Source organism: Bos indicus x Bos taurus, chromosome 19, assembly GCF_003369695.1.
Source record: "Bos indicus x Bos taurus breed Angus x Brahman F1 hybrid chromosome 19, Bos_hybrid_MaternalHap_v2.0, whole genome shotgun sequence".
In the NCBI taxonomy this organism is placed as follows: Eukaryota; Metazoa; Chordata; class Mammalia; order Artiodactyla; family Bovidae; genus Bos; species Bos indicus x Bos taurus.
In genome coordinates this window covers 39327888-39342597 of record NC_040094.1, presented here as the reverse complement: position 1 = coordinate 39342597, position 14710 = coordinate 39327888, and the positions used below count along the sequence as shown (strand labels likewise).

Below are 14710 nucleotides of genomic sequence, written 5' to 3'. Positions count from 1 at the left end.
TATTTAACACCCTTTCTCTCTGGGGAAGGCTGAACAAAGCAAAACAAAACACATCTAAAATCTTGCCTGTAACTTTTGCTAGCCAAGGAAATATTTTAACATTCTTTTCACTATAAAATATCTTAGTAGTAGAAATTATACACGATTAATAAAGCAAATCTAAATATGTTTAATATTGATGTCTTTCCAAAGTATTTCTGAATCCAGCAGTAAGAGGTATTATCCTCTAAACTGCTTCTATTCAAAACCAACCCAGCTGGGTCAGGGTGGGAAATTTTTTTCTACTTTCCAGTTACCTGTCCCCTAAGCACGGACTCTCCTGCTTTTGGGACTCTGGTGGTAGCTTTGTGAAGTGATGTCAAGATATCCAGGCCCCTGACACATCCTGAATTCCCCAAGAATGTGTTTCCTGAATATTCCTGATAATGGACTTAGTACTACAAGCATCAATGAGGTTGGGTAAAGCAGCGTTTCCTGCTTAAAGGAGGAAAGAGCCCAACATTAGAAGCATTTTCTTCTTATTTTTCCCTGTGATTGCAGTAATTAGCTACTCACAGCTTTGCATGGGGGAAGGGATAAAGCAGGATCACTAACCAGCCTGGCATCTGGCTTCCAGCAGGGAGAGAGGCTCATCCACCTCACCCCTCAGGCTTCTTTAACTGAATTAGCCGTATTAAGTGCCCTGGTAGCCCAGGGAATGAACGTCGTCGATCAGTGCCTGGGAAGGCATGTTTGGAGGGTATAATTCTGCTGGAGGAGAATGGACTCCCCAGCACATGGGCCTAAACTGCAGAGTAACACAGCCCTAAATCTCCAGTTGCAGATTTACAGCCTCCATTCTCCTTCTTTACTGCAAATACAATCCGGCAGTAATGGTCTAACACAGCAACACCATCACCAACTGGCTGATGGCTCGCATAAAAGCAATGTCAACCAAAAACTATGAGTTTATAAAAGGGAACAAACCCTCAACAGTGACAAGAACATGAAACCCATTAACAATTTAAACACTTTCCATTTTTTATTTCCTACCTTGAAGCTATTATTGCTGATAGAAAGCTTCTCAGTAGAGTTAACCACTGCAAGGGAAGCCTAGGAAGCTAGCTTAACTCCTAAGACAAGAGGTTATATGGTTTGAACCATTTGATGGTGTGGTTTGAACCTTTGTTAATACGAATGCCACCTGGTAACCTGTAGCGCAAAAGAAAATTGCAGTTGTGATAGGATCTTCCCTAGTAGGCCTATCTAATTATTCTCAGGGATCACACTGGATAAATATGGTTGGGACTGGATTTCCTAGTCGGTTGAACATGCCAAGACTTGGGCCTGTACTGTAGAAGGAAGGATAGGATGTTTTGTGGAGGAACTTCTGTAAAAATCAAAGATCAAATCTTGGCTTTATGATATTTGATGTTTATATGAGGTTTTATTTCAGTGATAGCTCTAATCCCTTGAAGGGACATTGCCACCAGAATATTTCTACTCTGTGAATTGACTATACCTGGGCTGTAATGGAAAATGTAACTTGTCACACACTATTACCTTCCAGTCTTTAGGTAATCAGGTACAAAGATTATAACTAATTTGCCCAACTTAACTACAGGACTCTCCCATTAGAAAAATATTGCTATGGAATTCTCTGGGGAAAAATGCTTGAGTAAGCCATCTTCTCCCCTGCTCCTCCCAACCAGTGAAGATGAAGATAGGACCTTAAGGAGATACAGAAGCACATCACGAGGTGATTCACCCCAAAACAGAAGTTCTTTATTGGGTTCTTTAAATGGCAAACCCAGTGGCAAGAACAAAGTCATTTCTTTTGTAATTTTGAGTTCGTTAAGTGTGTAGTTTGGTAAACAATTCGTCTTTTAGAAATAGGATTACAGCTTTAAAAAGGAAAGAAACCTTGTTTTTGCAAAGAAAAAAATGACTATGTTGAATATGGTCACATATATCCACACAAATAGTACCAATGAAGCTAAAGCTCTTGATTTACATATATTGTGCTGATTATTTGAGCAATTTAATATAAAATTTAATCTATACTAATGGGCCTGGGGGAAGTACAAATAAAACTGAAGAATAAATACTTATTTTGCAGTAAAATGAATACCATCAATATGTATAAAAACACCAGTTTCAGTGGTGCACAGAATATTATATTCTAAGACTATTCCCTTATTTTTGGCACTTTAGAAATGCATTGCCTCACAAAGGAATATCAACCTATCTACAGGCTCTCTTAACCTTGGCTAGTTTTAAGCAAGGGATCATTTCATACTGCTTTTGCTTTATGGACAAAGATATTGAACTGAGCAACACTGCACCTGTTGGTCTTAAGTGTCTCCTCCTCCAAAGAAAGAAAAAAGAAAAGAAAGAAAAGACACTGGGGAGAAGAAAAGTAAGAAAAGTAAGAGAAATTAAATAAAGGGCAAGAAACAAGAAACTTACAAAGTAAGATATTTTTCCCCCCAGTGGGCAAGGAAATCAAGCTATAGTAATTCTCGTTATAATAGTGTTAGAAAATGGTTAGCCTTAATGCCTGATAATGACTAGAGCTAATATGGTTCTGCTTTCAGTGTGGGTAATGCTTAGGAAGTAGCAGGATGCATGGTAGCTTTCTGGACCTATACAATCAACCCCAATGAAGCCTTTTCTCTAGCTTGAGTCATAACCATAAATACCACTCCATCCCCACATTCCAGTCACAAAGTCCTTCCTTCCTCCCATGCCCCTAAACAAAGGGGACAACAGTGTGTGCGGTGGGAACATCTTGAAATAAGATATCGCTCCCCAAATGGAAGGAAGTCACAGGGGAGATTGACGCCATAAAGGCAGTTCCATCCTATTGAAACGCCAGCAGATGGGGTCATAAACATTTCCTTCTCCCCATGCTAACAGCCACAGAGTCAGCTTCATCTTTATCTTTATCTTTATCTTCCTGTCAGGTCATAAATACCTCTCACTCAAGCCTCACACACAGCTGGGCCACGCTGGGCAAGTTTACTTCCCGTTAAGGGTTCTTTTCAGCAAACATTTAGAAGTAGGTGGGGTGGGCGGAAGAAAACTAAAAACTCTGCTGATGATACAGTGCAGTAAGGGAAACTTGGGAACCTCAGAGAAAGGTTTGATCAGACCAGGAGACAACCAAACTGCCTAGCAAAAAGCATGAAGATCCACTTAGATAAAGATACTTTCACAGGGAAAATGGCTCAAGTAATTAGCTAAAAATTATACTCATTACAAACAGAAGAGCTGAATATGGTCAGTAGCTTTTGTTCTTGGTCCTAGAACCTCTAAAATGCTGCACGGGTTCTTTCCATGTGTTCATGCGTCTGGAACCCAGACCATAATCACACAGGAGGGCAACAGGAGATCTCTGGGAGTAGTAATTCAATGAAAAGCCCTTGCCTAGCTAGAAGTTGGAAAAAGAACGTACCCCTTTTACTTACAGAAGTTGGGCACATGGGGAAGGACTGATCTTCTGACTTCCTTGCATTCAAGCAGTCTTATGCTTGGGAAACAATCTGTCTGAGGGACTCTTAGCAGTTCCAAAATTGTAGAATATAAAATGGTAGAAACCTGGAAGAGAGTGGGTATCTTCTTCCTCAATTTGGCTGGAGCAATTGCCTCTCTTGAATTTCTGGGATATTTGTGCTTTTCAAAAGTGACTATCATCTTTATATAACGCAGCCCACAATCTGATTCTTAAAAAAATTACTATTTTTTAAATATATATATATATTTGCTGTTGTTTATTTATTTGTTTTGGCTATGCCGGGTCTTTGGTGCTGTGCGTGGCCCTTCTCTGGGTGCGGTAAGTGGGGGCTACTCTGGTTGTGGTGCGTGGGCTTCTCGTTGTGGTGGGCTCTCTTGTTGTGGAGTACAGGCTCTAGAGAGCTCAGGCTTCAGCAGTTGTGGCTCCCAAGCTCATGGGCCAGTAGTTGTGGCCCACAGGCTTAGCTGCTCTGCGGGATGTGGGCTCTTCCTGGACCAGGAATTGAACCCATGTCCCCTGCATTGGCAGATGGATTCTTAATCACTAGACCACTAGGGAAGTTCCACAGTCTGATTTTTAAAAAACATCATTTAAAAGAACATTTTCTGGTAAAACAGTAAAGTCTCTTTAAATAATAATGATAATGCCAGCCTGCGGTTGATTACAAAAAGATGTTTCTTGCTCAGACTGGAGTTGGGAAAAAGTATCTTCATTTATGCTTTGAGAGTGGCTGCTCTGTGTAATTTAGATACTATGTAACTTTGAAAGACAGAAAAATGAAAATAGCACTAACAAGTTTTCTATAATGGTTATCACAAATGAGTTTGACTCCCAGCCCCAACATTTCACTAGCTGTGTAACCTTGGGAAACTTAACTTCTCTGTGCCTCAGTTTTCTCATCTGCAAAATGGGTACAATAACAGTCCCCTCCCCCTTTTAAACTGTTCACTGAAATCTAGTTTAAAATCACATTTTAAGTTATCTCATTTCTTATACATAGACTATCATAATTTTCCTATTTTATTCCATTTCAGAGTCATTTTCTTTCATTGTACCTAAATTATCTTCCTTCATATTCCCTTTCTCATTGGGATTTACAAAGATAAACTAAATTAACCTACGTAAATCACTTAGTACAGAACCTGGCACATTGTAGGGGCTATGTAAGTGTTACCTTGCATATGAAATAGAAGGCCTAGGTAATTTAGTCATCTGGATGGCATCCAAAGCAAAAGATATTGATTACATTCTTAAGAAGCTTCAATTAGGCTGAATATTAGGCCTCAGACTGGCATTCAAAGTTTTCCATAAATTTGGCTGATTTGCTTTACAGTTCTCTCTTTACACCTTCCCACAATTAAGTAACCCCAGTTAGACTGAACTACGTGGTGTTTCCTGAACACATCCAGCATTTTCCCACCCCTACATCTTGGCAGATGTAGCTCCCTCACTCTGCAGTTTGCTACTCCTATTTTTGCCTTCCCCTGTCTCTGTCTACTGAAACCACAGCATCACAGAGTTTCTCTCATTCAAGCACTAAGACTTTATTCTATTTTCCTATCCATCTAAAGTCTGACTCAAATGCAGCTGCTTCCTGAATCAAGGAGTTTTAGAGCTGGAAGACCTTAGAGACCAAATGATCTAATTTTTTTAATTAGGGCCCGAAGAAGTTAAATGATTTGCCTAAACATCAAGTTACAGCTCAGACTACAGCTGGGGCTTCCTAAGTGTGCAGACATCTCTGAGAGCAAATCACAGAGCCTCTTGGTCCTCCTCATCACTCTGATCTTTTTTTTTGGCCACACCACGTGCATGTGAGATTTTAGATCCCCAACCAGGGATCAAACCCACCACACACCCTGCACAAGACCACCAGGGAAGTCCTCTCATCACTCTGATCTTACCTTGCCTCGTATCCTTGGAGTTGTTACAGCACCTTAGCACTTATAACTTTTTGAACGGCAGTTATTTGGGTATATGGATGGAGGAGCCTGGAAGGCTGCAGTCCAAGGGGTCGCTGAGGGTTGGACACTACTGATCGACTTCACTTTCACTTTTCACTTTCATGCATTGGAGAAGGAAATGGCAACCCACTCCAGTGTTCTTGCCTGGAGAATCCCAGGGACGGGGGAGCCTGGTGGGCTGCCGTCTATGGGGTCGCACAGAGTCGGACATGACTGAAGTGACTTAGCAGCAGCAGCAGCAGCAGCATCTCCCACTATGTCTCATTCACCTTTGACACCTCCATTTCTATCCCCAGAGGGCTTAGAACAGAGCCTATAACAAGGAGGTACTTAGTAAGTATTTGAAGTAATATATGAAAGAATGTTCACAAGAAAGGAGTTGAGCAGCCTTTTCATTCCATTGACTCAGATCTCTCATAGTGTCAAAGTTCTTGCTAATCCAACTATTTGAACTGAATCATCAATTCCAGGGCACAATAAAAAAATACTTCTATATTAGCAGAAAAGTTAGTGGAAATTAGGTGTCATTATATCTTACACATAAGCACTAATTCACTTGCTTTACAAAAATTTCTGAGCATTCATGTGTATTTCATTATTAGTTATGCACAGGAGATCTTGGGCTGATAATTTATGGAATAAGTAGGAGACCAAACTCTGCCTTCTGATTGGTTGCCATCCCTTGGGGAAAACTACATATGACACAACTAGAGATGTATTAACTGAGGACCTTGAAAGCACACACATGATAATTAAGGCAATGACACAACAAAGAAGTATAGAGAGGCCAGGGAGTAGTAGTCATCAGAGGAAGCTGTTGATATCAGGTACCATGTCTTATGTTGTCTACTTTATGGTCCTCCAATTTGCAAACTAAGCCCAACACTTCTGATTTCTCGTTGTCACTCATTTGTTTTTTACTCAGTGATTTAACAGTAATCTTCCTCTCCTTCCCTATGAAAGTTTTGGTTGCTGATCAAGGTTTGATACCATTACATGTGTACTTTTCCAGCTGGGAACAATAGCAGTAACAATATGTGAACCATTTAAAAAATTTCAATGTGCTTTTATATGTCTCTTTCCATCCTTTTTTTTCCAGCAAACTTAGGAGGGGAGTGTCAAGTGCAAACTATATGCCATAGATGTGTATATGATGCATAGCAGCTACATATCTATTTTGCAACATTATTCTACTTTATTTCTGGAATTTCTTTTCATGAATTTTCCTAAAGGAAGAAAGGCATATCTCTATTATAATATCCTACTTAATTTCTTAATCACACTAATCACAATACATAATTACTTTATTTATTGGTTTAGTTCTTTATTACTAGTCTCTCCAATAGAAAGCAAAACCCCATAAGGACAGGAACCTCATCCATCCTGTTCTTTCACTGTAAGCACTTGACAAGAAATTGCTGAATAAATAAACAAATGAATGGCCAACAATATTCTTTCTAAGACAAATAGGTCATAATGATAAAAGAGGCTAATCAACAGACCTCCTAGTGAAGGACTGATTAGCTGTATTTTTATCCATTTATCTTCCTTGAGGGATGATGATCTACAGAAAAACAAACAGTTCTCTTAGTTTTTAGGTTTGCCAATCCTCCACCAAATAATTATTGAATGTTTTCTCAGTTTGCATGTGTGCGCATGCTCACATGCTTGTCTGACTCTTTGTGACCCCATGGACTGTAGCCTGGCAGGTTCCTGGTCCATGGGATTTCCCAGGGAAGAATACTGGACCTCCTCCAGGGTATCTTCCCGACCTAGGGGTTGAACCCCTGTCTCCTGCTTGCAGGCAGATTGTTTACCACTGCGCCACCTGGGATGCTCTTTCTCCGTATAGGGTACTGCATTAAGAACTGTAGGCAATAAGAAGTTTAAGATATGACTCTTGTCTCCAAGGATCCCATGTGATTACACCAATATGACAGTAATATAAGATAATAAAGACAATTTCGAAGTAAGGGGCGCAGTCAACATTTATTCTCAGAGAAGAAACTGCCTTAGAGTGGTGTGGTCAGGAGGAGCTGCCTAGGGTGAGGGAGGATTTTGAGTTGAGTTTCCGTCAATGCAAAGGACTCACTAGAAGGCCTTTAAAATAAAATCCTTAACTTCAATATGCCTCAATATACCCCACATTAGAAATACTTTGAGATCCTCCAACAGACAGTAGCTTGTCAATGCAAAACAGTTCTAGTAGACTGTTGGGCTGGCCCCATAGCAGGTTTTCAATGGCTTTATGCATGTTTAATCACTCTTACTTGGTGTAGTTCTCTCAGCTTCAGTCCCATTAGAATTTAAAAGGTCAAGTTTCAGAAGCCTAAAAAAGTGATTTAGAATAGAAATGCCAACTTAACCTTAACCACAGCTAAACTAATGCTATAAAAGTATTGAAAATTGTACCTCATATAAAATATATGAGTGAAACAAGAATATTAAAACTTTTTTATTCTTTCCTGAGGCTATATTATAAAAACAGAATTTTAGTAAAATTAAAAAAGAACACACAATTTGAATTTCACTAAAAATTATGGCTCACTGGTAAATGTTGACACATATTGCTTATCTGGGAGAGCACGGAGGCCCCATAAGTGAGTGAGAAAGGAGACTAGGTAGACCTAACAGCTCGGAAAGGGAGCGATCTTTTGAAAATGACATAGATTTGTTATAGCTCTGAAGGGTAAGACAGGACCTGAGGAGCATTTTCTACAGCTTGCCAATTGGAGCTCTTACTTTTTACCAGAAGCCTCCCTATCCAGAGCCTTTTGCCTGTACTCTGGCTTCCATTTAAATATCTCTTGCCTTTTCTCACCAAAGCATTCCTTTATTACAATTTTGTAATATGCTATATATTAAAACAACTCCAAACTGTTAAATCTACCATGGTTTGAAAGATGATGTTATTTTTTTTCCTGCCCCAGAAAGAAATGATTTTTTTAAACTGACCCCTTTCACTAACAGAAAAACCACAAATTAGCCAAAATAAGTGATTCTCTCCTTAAAAAAAAAAAAGATTTTGTGGTATCATTATTTAAAATCACAATTCTCTTTTTATAATCATCTCTGTGATATAAGTTCATCTATCAGGAATTATAGTTCTATTTCTGATATTTCCACACCTGCAGATATACAGGAGATTAAAAAGTGGATGAAGAAATGTCATCATAAAGCAAGCAAAGTCCTGAGGGAGATGGCCTGGGCGACAAGTGACTTAGTATAAACGGAAGGTGCCAAATAGTAATAAAAACAAAATGGGAAATCATGAAAATAATATAACTGTATTAAAAATATATTTGGACCAGCTCCTCTGTGCTGGCATTTTGTAATATTAACTGTTTAAACCTGCTTAAAATGAGAGCTTTGAGTTCTCAAAATCCTTTAATTTGGTTAAACATCCGCTACCCTGAAAGGGCTCCACAGAATCCCATAAAACATTATTTATCTGTGCGCGTTAACTGCACGATACTGTAATTTCCAGAATAAATGCTGGGTGTAAATTGTTGTTTATGTTGGATCCTGACTGTCTTTACGAGAAACAAAGTGAAAACGGAATCTTCACAGCTTTATTTCTTCCGTTAAAGTCTATTCTGCAGCAGGAAACATGCCTAGTGGAGTTTCTTAATGAACACTTATAAAGCCTGTTGGTTAAAACCAAGTATACAGAATCACCTCCAAATGTATACCCTCTTTTATTCCACATTCTTTTCATTTAAATCAAGTTAAATTAAAGCAAAAATAGTACCATTCACATTGTTATAGTTAAGGGTCTCTCAGCATTTTTATGCAAAGCCTGTAGTCACAAGTTTATAACTTGGAAGGGACAAGGAGAAAATTGGGGAACCCCCCCCAAAATTTTAATATAGAGGAGCTTGGCATGGAAATGAAGTTTTACTTATGTTTAAAGACTTTTAAAGGTCCATCTTGGTCAAAAGATAAAGACATTTTAGCAATTTAAGACATTTGGTTGGAATTTTCTTGTTGTTGTCTTTTTTTAAGCTTTCAAAGATATTCCAGCTAATTGATTAAAACATTAAATCATCTATGTGCTTGTATTTTCTAAAGAATTTAAATATTAGAAATTCCATTGTACCATCTTCCCACTTTCTGCCACACACACAAAAAGCACAAATAGTCTTCCCCCAACCCTCACATTTTTTTTTTGTTGCAAATGCAAGAAAAGGGAAAGTTAGGGTTTCAAAGTCAAATAGGGTAGGACTATGTAAAATTTCAAGATTCTGTTTTTAATTCTTTCCCTAAACACTTGATAATTTTTTTCTTCCAAAACACCATTGCTAAATTTTAAACAAGAGCACACATTCCTTCTTCACTGCATTCATAAAGCGTTCATTTACCATTTTCTCTGCAAAAAAATAACTGCACAGATCTTAAGCCCAAGAATTTACTGTGCCTGTGCAGCAGCTGCTCTTACCTGATAAAATTGTGATGATTCTTTCTCAGCGATTATGACTTATCAGGTCAGTGACCAACAAACTATAAAATAGATTCTAACAGCCCCCAAAGGGTTGGTACAGACTCTAGAGTAAATAATATATGTAAGAGAGGATGGAAGAAAGAAAGGGAGAGAGAAAGAGGGAGAGAGAGAGAGAAACAAAAAGAACAACACACTTATGAGTGACCCAGTTGGTTTGTTTCGATGATATAGGACAGGAAGACAGGATCCTTGATTTTAATCCTGGTTTTCTCACTCAGGAGCATTTCTTGAGACCAAGAGTCAGATAAGAAGGCAGCACTGTTTTCAGCAAGAGCAGAGGCCCCACAGCGACTCTATAGGTATATGCTGTCTTGCCCTGGGTTTGATATAAGCCATAAATTAAGTTGTTACTTTGCATGTATTTATACTTGTGTCTTCCCTGGTGGCTCAGATGGTAAAGCGTTTGCCTGCAAGGTGGGAGACCCAGGTTCAATCCCCGGGTTGGGAAGATCCCCTGGAGAAGCAAATGGCAACCCACTCCAGTACTCTTGCCTGGAAAATTCCATGGACTGAGGAGCCTGGTAGGCTATAGTCCATGGGGTTGCAAAGAGTTGGACACGACTGAGTGACTTCACTTTCACTTTCATACTTGTATCTGAAAAGATACCCACTGACTCCTTGGAAAATCTACCAATCCTTATCAGATCAGATCAGATCAGATCAGTCGCTCAGTCGTGTCCAACTCTTTGCGACCCCATGAATCGCAGCACACCAGGCCTCCCTGTCCATCACCAACTCCCGGAGTTCACTCAGACTCACGTCCATCGAGTCAGTGATGCCATCCAGCCATCTCATCCTCTGTTGTCCCCTTCTCCTCCTGCCCCCAATCCCTCCCAGCATCAGAGTCTTTTCCAATGAGTCAACTCTTCGCATGAGGTGGCCAAAGTACTGGAGTTTCAGCTTTAGCATCATTCCTTCCAAAGAAATCCCAGGGCTGATCTCCTTCAGAATGGACTAGTTGGATCTTCTTGCAGTCCAAGGGACTCTCCAGAGTCTTCTCCAATACCACAGCTCAAAAGCATAAATTCTTCGGTGCTCAGCCTTCTTCACAGTCCAATTCTCACATCCATACATGACCACTGGAAAAACCATTGCCTTGACTAGATGAACTTTTGTTGGCAAAGTAATGTCTCTGCTTTTGAATATGCTATCTAGGTTGGTCATAACTTTCCTTCCAAGGAGTAAGCGTCTTCTAATTTCATGGCTGCAGTCACCATCTGCAGTGATTTTGGAGCCCAGAAAAATAAAGTCTGACACTGTTTCCACTGTTCCCCATCTATTTCCCATGAAGTGGTGGGACCGGATGCCATGATCTTCATTTTCTGAATGTTGAGCTTTAAGCCAACTTTTTCACTCTCCTCTTTCACTTTCATCAAGAGGCTTTTGAGTTCCTCTTCACTTTCTGCCATAAGGGTGGTGTCATCTGCATATCTGAGGTTATTGATATTTCTCCCAGCAATCTTGATTCCAGCTTGTGTTTCTTCCAGTCCAGCATTTCTCATGATGTACTCTGCATATAAGTTAAATAAACAGGGTGACAATATACAGCCTTGACAAACTCCTTTTCCTATTTGGAACCAGTCTGTTGTTCCATGTCCAGTTCTAACTGTTGCTTCCTGACCTGCATACAAATTTCTCAAGAGGCAGATCAGGTGGTCTGGTATTCCCATCTCTTGAAGAATTTTCCACAGTTTATTGTGATCCACACAGTCAAAGGCTTTGGCATAGTCAATAAAGCAGAAATAGATGTTTTTCTGGAACTCTCTTGCTTTTTCCATGATCCAGCGGATGTTGGCAATTTGATCTCTGGTTCCTCTGCCTTTTCTAAAACCAGCTTGAACATCAGGAAGTTCATGGTTCACATATTGCTGAAGCCTAGCTTGGAGAATTTTGAGCATTACTTTACTAGCGTGTGAGATGAGTGCAATTGTGCAGTAGTTTGAGCATTCTTTGTCATTGACTTTCTTTGGGATTGGAATGAAAACTGACCTTTTCCAGTCCTGTGGCCACTGCTGAGTTTTCCAAATTTGCTGACATATTGAGTGCAGCACTTTCACAGCATCATCTTTCAGGATTTGGAATAGCTCAACTAGAATTCCATCACCTCCACTAGCTTTGTTCGTAGTGATGCTTTCTAAGGCCCACTTGACTTCACATTCCAGGATGTCTGGCTCTAGGTCAGTGATCACACCATTGTGATTATCTGGATCGTGAAGATCTTTTTTGTACAGTTCTTCTGTGTATTCTTGCCATCTCTTCTTAATATCTTCTGCTTCTGTTAGGTCCATACCATTTCTGTCCTTTATCGAGCTCATCTTTGCATGAAATGTTCCTTTGGTATCTCTGATTTTCTTATAATGAACTCTAATAGAAGGAATGGGTCTTCCCTGGTGGCTCAGCGGTAAAAAATCTGCCTGCAAGCAGAAGACCCGGGTTTGATCTCTGGGATGGAAAGATCTCCTGGAGAAGGAAATGGCAACCTACTCCAGTATTCTTGCCTGGGAGGTCCCATGGACAGAGGAGCCTGGTGAGCCACAGTCCATGGGATCTCAAAGAGTCAGACATGACTCAGCGACTAAAAAATAACAACAACAAGAGAAGGAATACAAGGATGGACCGTTACCATTTTTGTGTCTTGTTCTAGTTAAGGCCTTAGTGAATAGAAGAACTGCTATCTAAGTAAGTTTACATTGGATTTAAAGGAAGTCAAGGAAACTTCATCATAGAAATTAGAGTATCATGATAAAAATGACCAAAGGTCTAAGACAGTACGTGTGTGCACAGGTACACATCTGTGTGTATACAGATTCAGCCACTTAAAACCACAGCCAATATGAGGGAGGAACTTTGATCTACATCCTGTACTTAAGTCAAGTTTTCCTAATTGCATTGGCTTTCCTGGAGATCTCTGCTGTTTTATCACTAGAGTAGATGGTAGAGGAATTCTCGCTGGTTTAATGGCATGGTTCAGTTCAGTTCAGTTCAGTCACTGAGTCGTGTCTGACTCTTTGAGACCCTATGAACCACAGCACGCCAGGCTTCGAGAGTTGTATTTGCCTTTCAGATATTGAAAACTGGATACGAATTGTTGTTTAGGCTTTAAGACCACAGATTGAATAGCATCATTCTGGGCCCCAGTGGGGACACATCACTGTGGTCATTCCTCACTTAACTGCAACTTGAAGTAAGCACAGTAAGTTTCAGGTTCTGAGTTGTCCTAACTATCACTAAAGGGAAGGTTCTGAATCTTTACCTCACTGGAGATTTACAAGGTCAGAGAAGAAAGAGAAAGGCTTGAGGCTGAGGCATAGATGAAATGGTTCCTGCAAGTCCAATGGGACTCTAATGAGTCTAAGCCTAGAAACTTTGAGGATTGTACTATTTTTTCTGGGACAGAACTTGGTCTTTAAGCTGTGACAAGGCCAAGAATGAAAGAGTGTGGGGAGGGAGAAGGAGAAAAGAAAGATAAATGTAAGAACTAAGATGGTTTTCCAGAGATGAGGGTGGGATGTTTGCCAAACAACCAACACTATTCTTGACTCAAGACAGTGCTAGCAATTTTATGAGCAATGGCTTCATTTCCCTCTAAAATTACACAAGTGGCATTTCTTGGTGTGATTTTATAGAGATCATATTATAGTTGTTTTCTCTAAGGGGACCCAAATTAGGATGGGTTCGGATGACTTCAGGAGACTTCTCTTAGGCTTAGGTGCTGGACTCATCCTTCCCTACCTAACAGGGACCCCCTGTGTTCTGTCATAAGTCCTCTTCTTCTAAATTACTGTGGAAGGGACCGGGGTCAGTGCTGCCTCACAACTTCCCTAGTTCTCTATGAGAGATCAAGAGATACGCTGGCTGCCACCAAAGGGAGGCAAAGAAGCCAAGTTCAGATAAACTTTTGATAAAGTGCCATAGCAAACCCCTCATCAGAAGGTAGGAAAGGTCACACAGTAAAAAAAAAATAATAAGAAAATATAACTGCTTTCTTATGAGGAAAATATTATGAGTTCTTCCCCTTTTTCAGCTTTTATGGAAGGAGATTCTGCCAGTTCCTTCAGAAAAAATAAGAAAAAGTAGTTTTAAAATGAGATTATGCACCTTCAGGGTGCCATTAGGAAGTTTTACTGTACTGAGATGACATGAAAGCTCTGGAATTAATATCCCTGAGATGCTTCAAACCTGCAATAGCAATTATTGTACTACGTGTCCCTGGATAAATAATAGGGCCATTCAACTAATTAGCTTCAATGATTTCAGCTCCCTGTAAATTCTCTCTCACTCGGCTATAAAAATAACACTAGGAAAACTTTTGGTAAGAGAAACTTCTTTCAGGAAATGTTTTCTTTTCTTTTTTTTTCCCTTCAGTTCATGACGCACATTGTATAAAGTAACTTTCATCCCTAATCTCAAAACTAGAATCGAATATACAACATTTGTATAGTATTAATTGCCATTTGCTGCTACTGAAATACTGATTTAACTCTCTAATTTATGTGTCCCACGTAATATACAAACATTCTGAGAAATTTAAACCAGTTTCTTGATACACAGAATAAGCAGTCATGTAACCATGAACAGAGTTTAAACCCTAAGTGCACACGTACATATATGTGTGACTAAAGATAAAAGCATGAAACATTTATATCCACATTTCATTGTATTATCACTTTTACTACAGAGAATTTGACAACATGTCAGCTTTGTGATAATGCTCATGGAACATTAATTCATTTTTTCATATTTACTGAG

The 14710-nt window shown here is 39.6% G+C and overlaps 1 protein-coding gene across 1 annotated transcript in view; it reads right to left on the bottom strand.

The window, feature by feature from the left end:
* The window catches only part of SKAP1 (src kinase associated phosphoprotein 1), a 305979-nt gene that overhangs the window by 98721 nt on the left and 192548 nt on the right, over positions 1–14710 (bottom strand). The window lies entirely within an intron of this gene.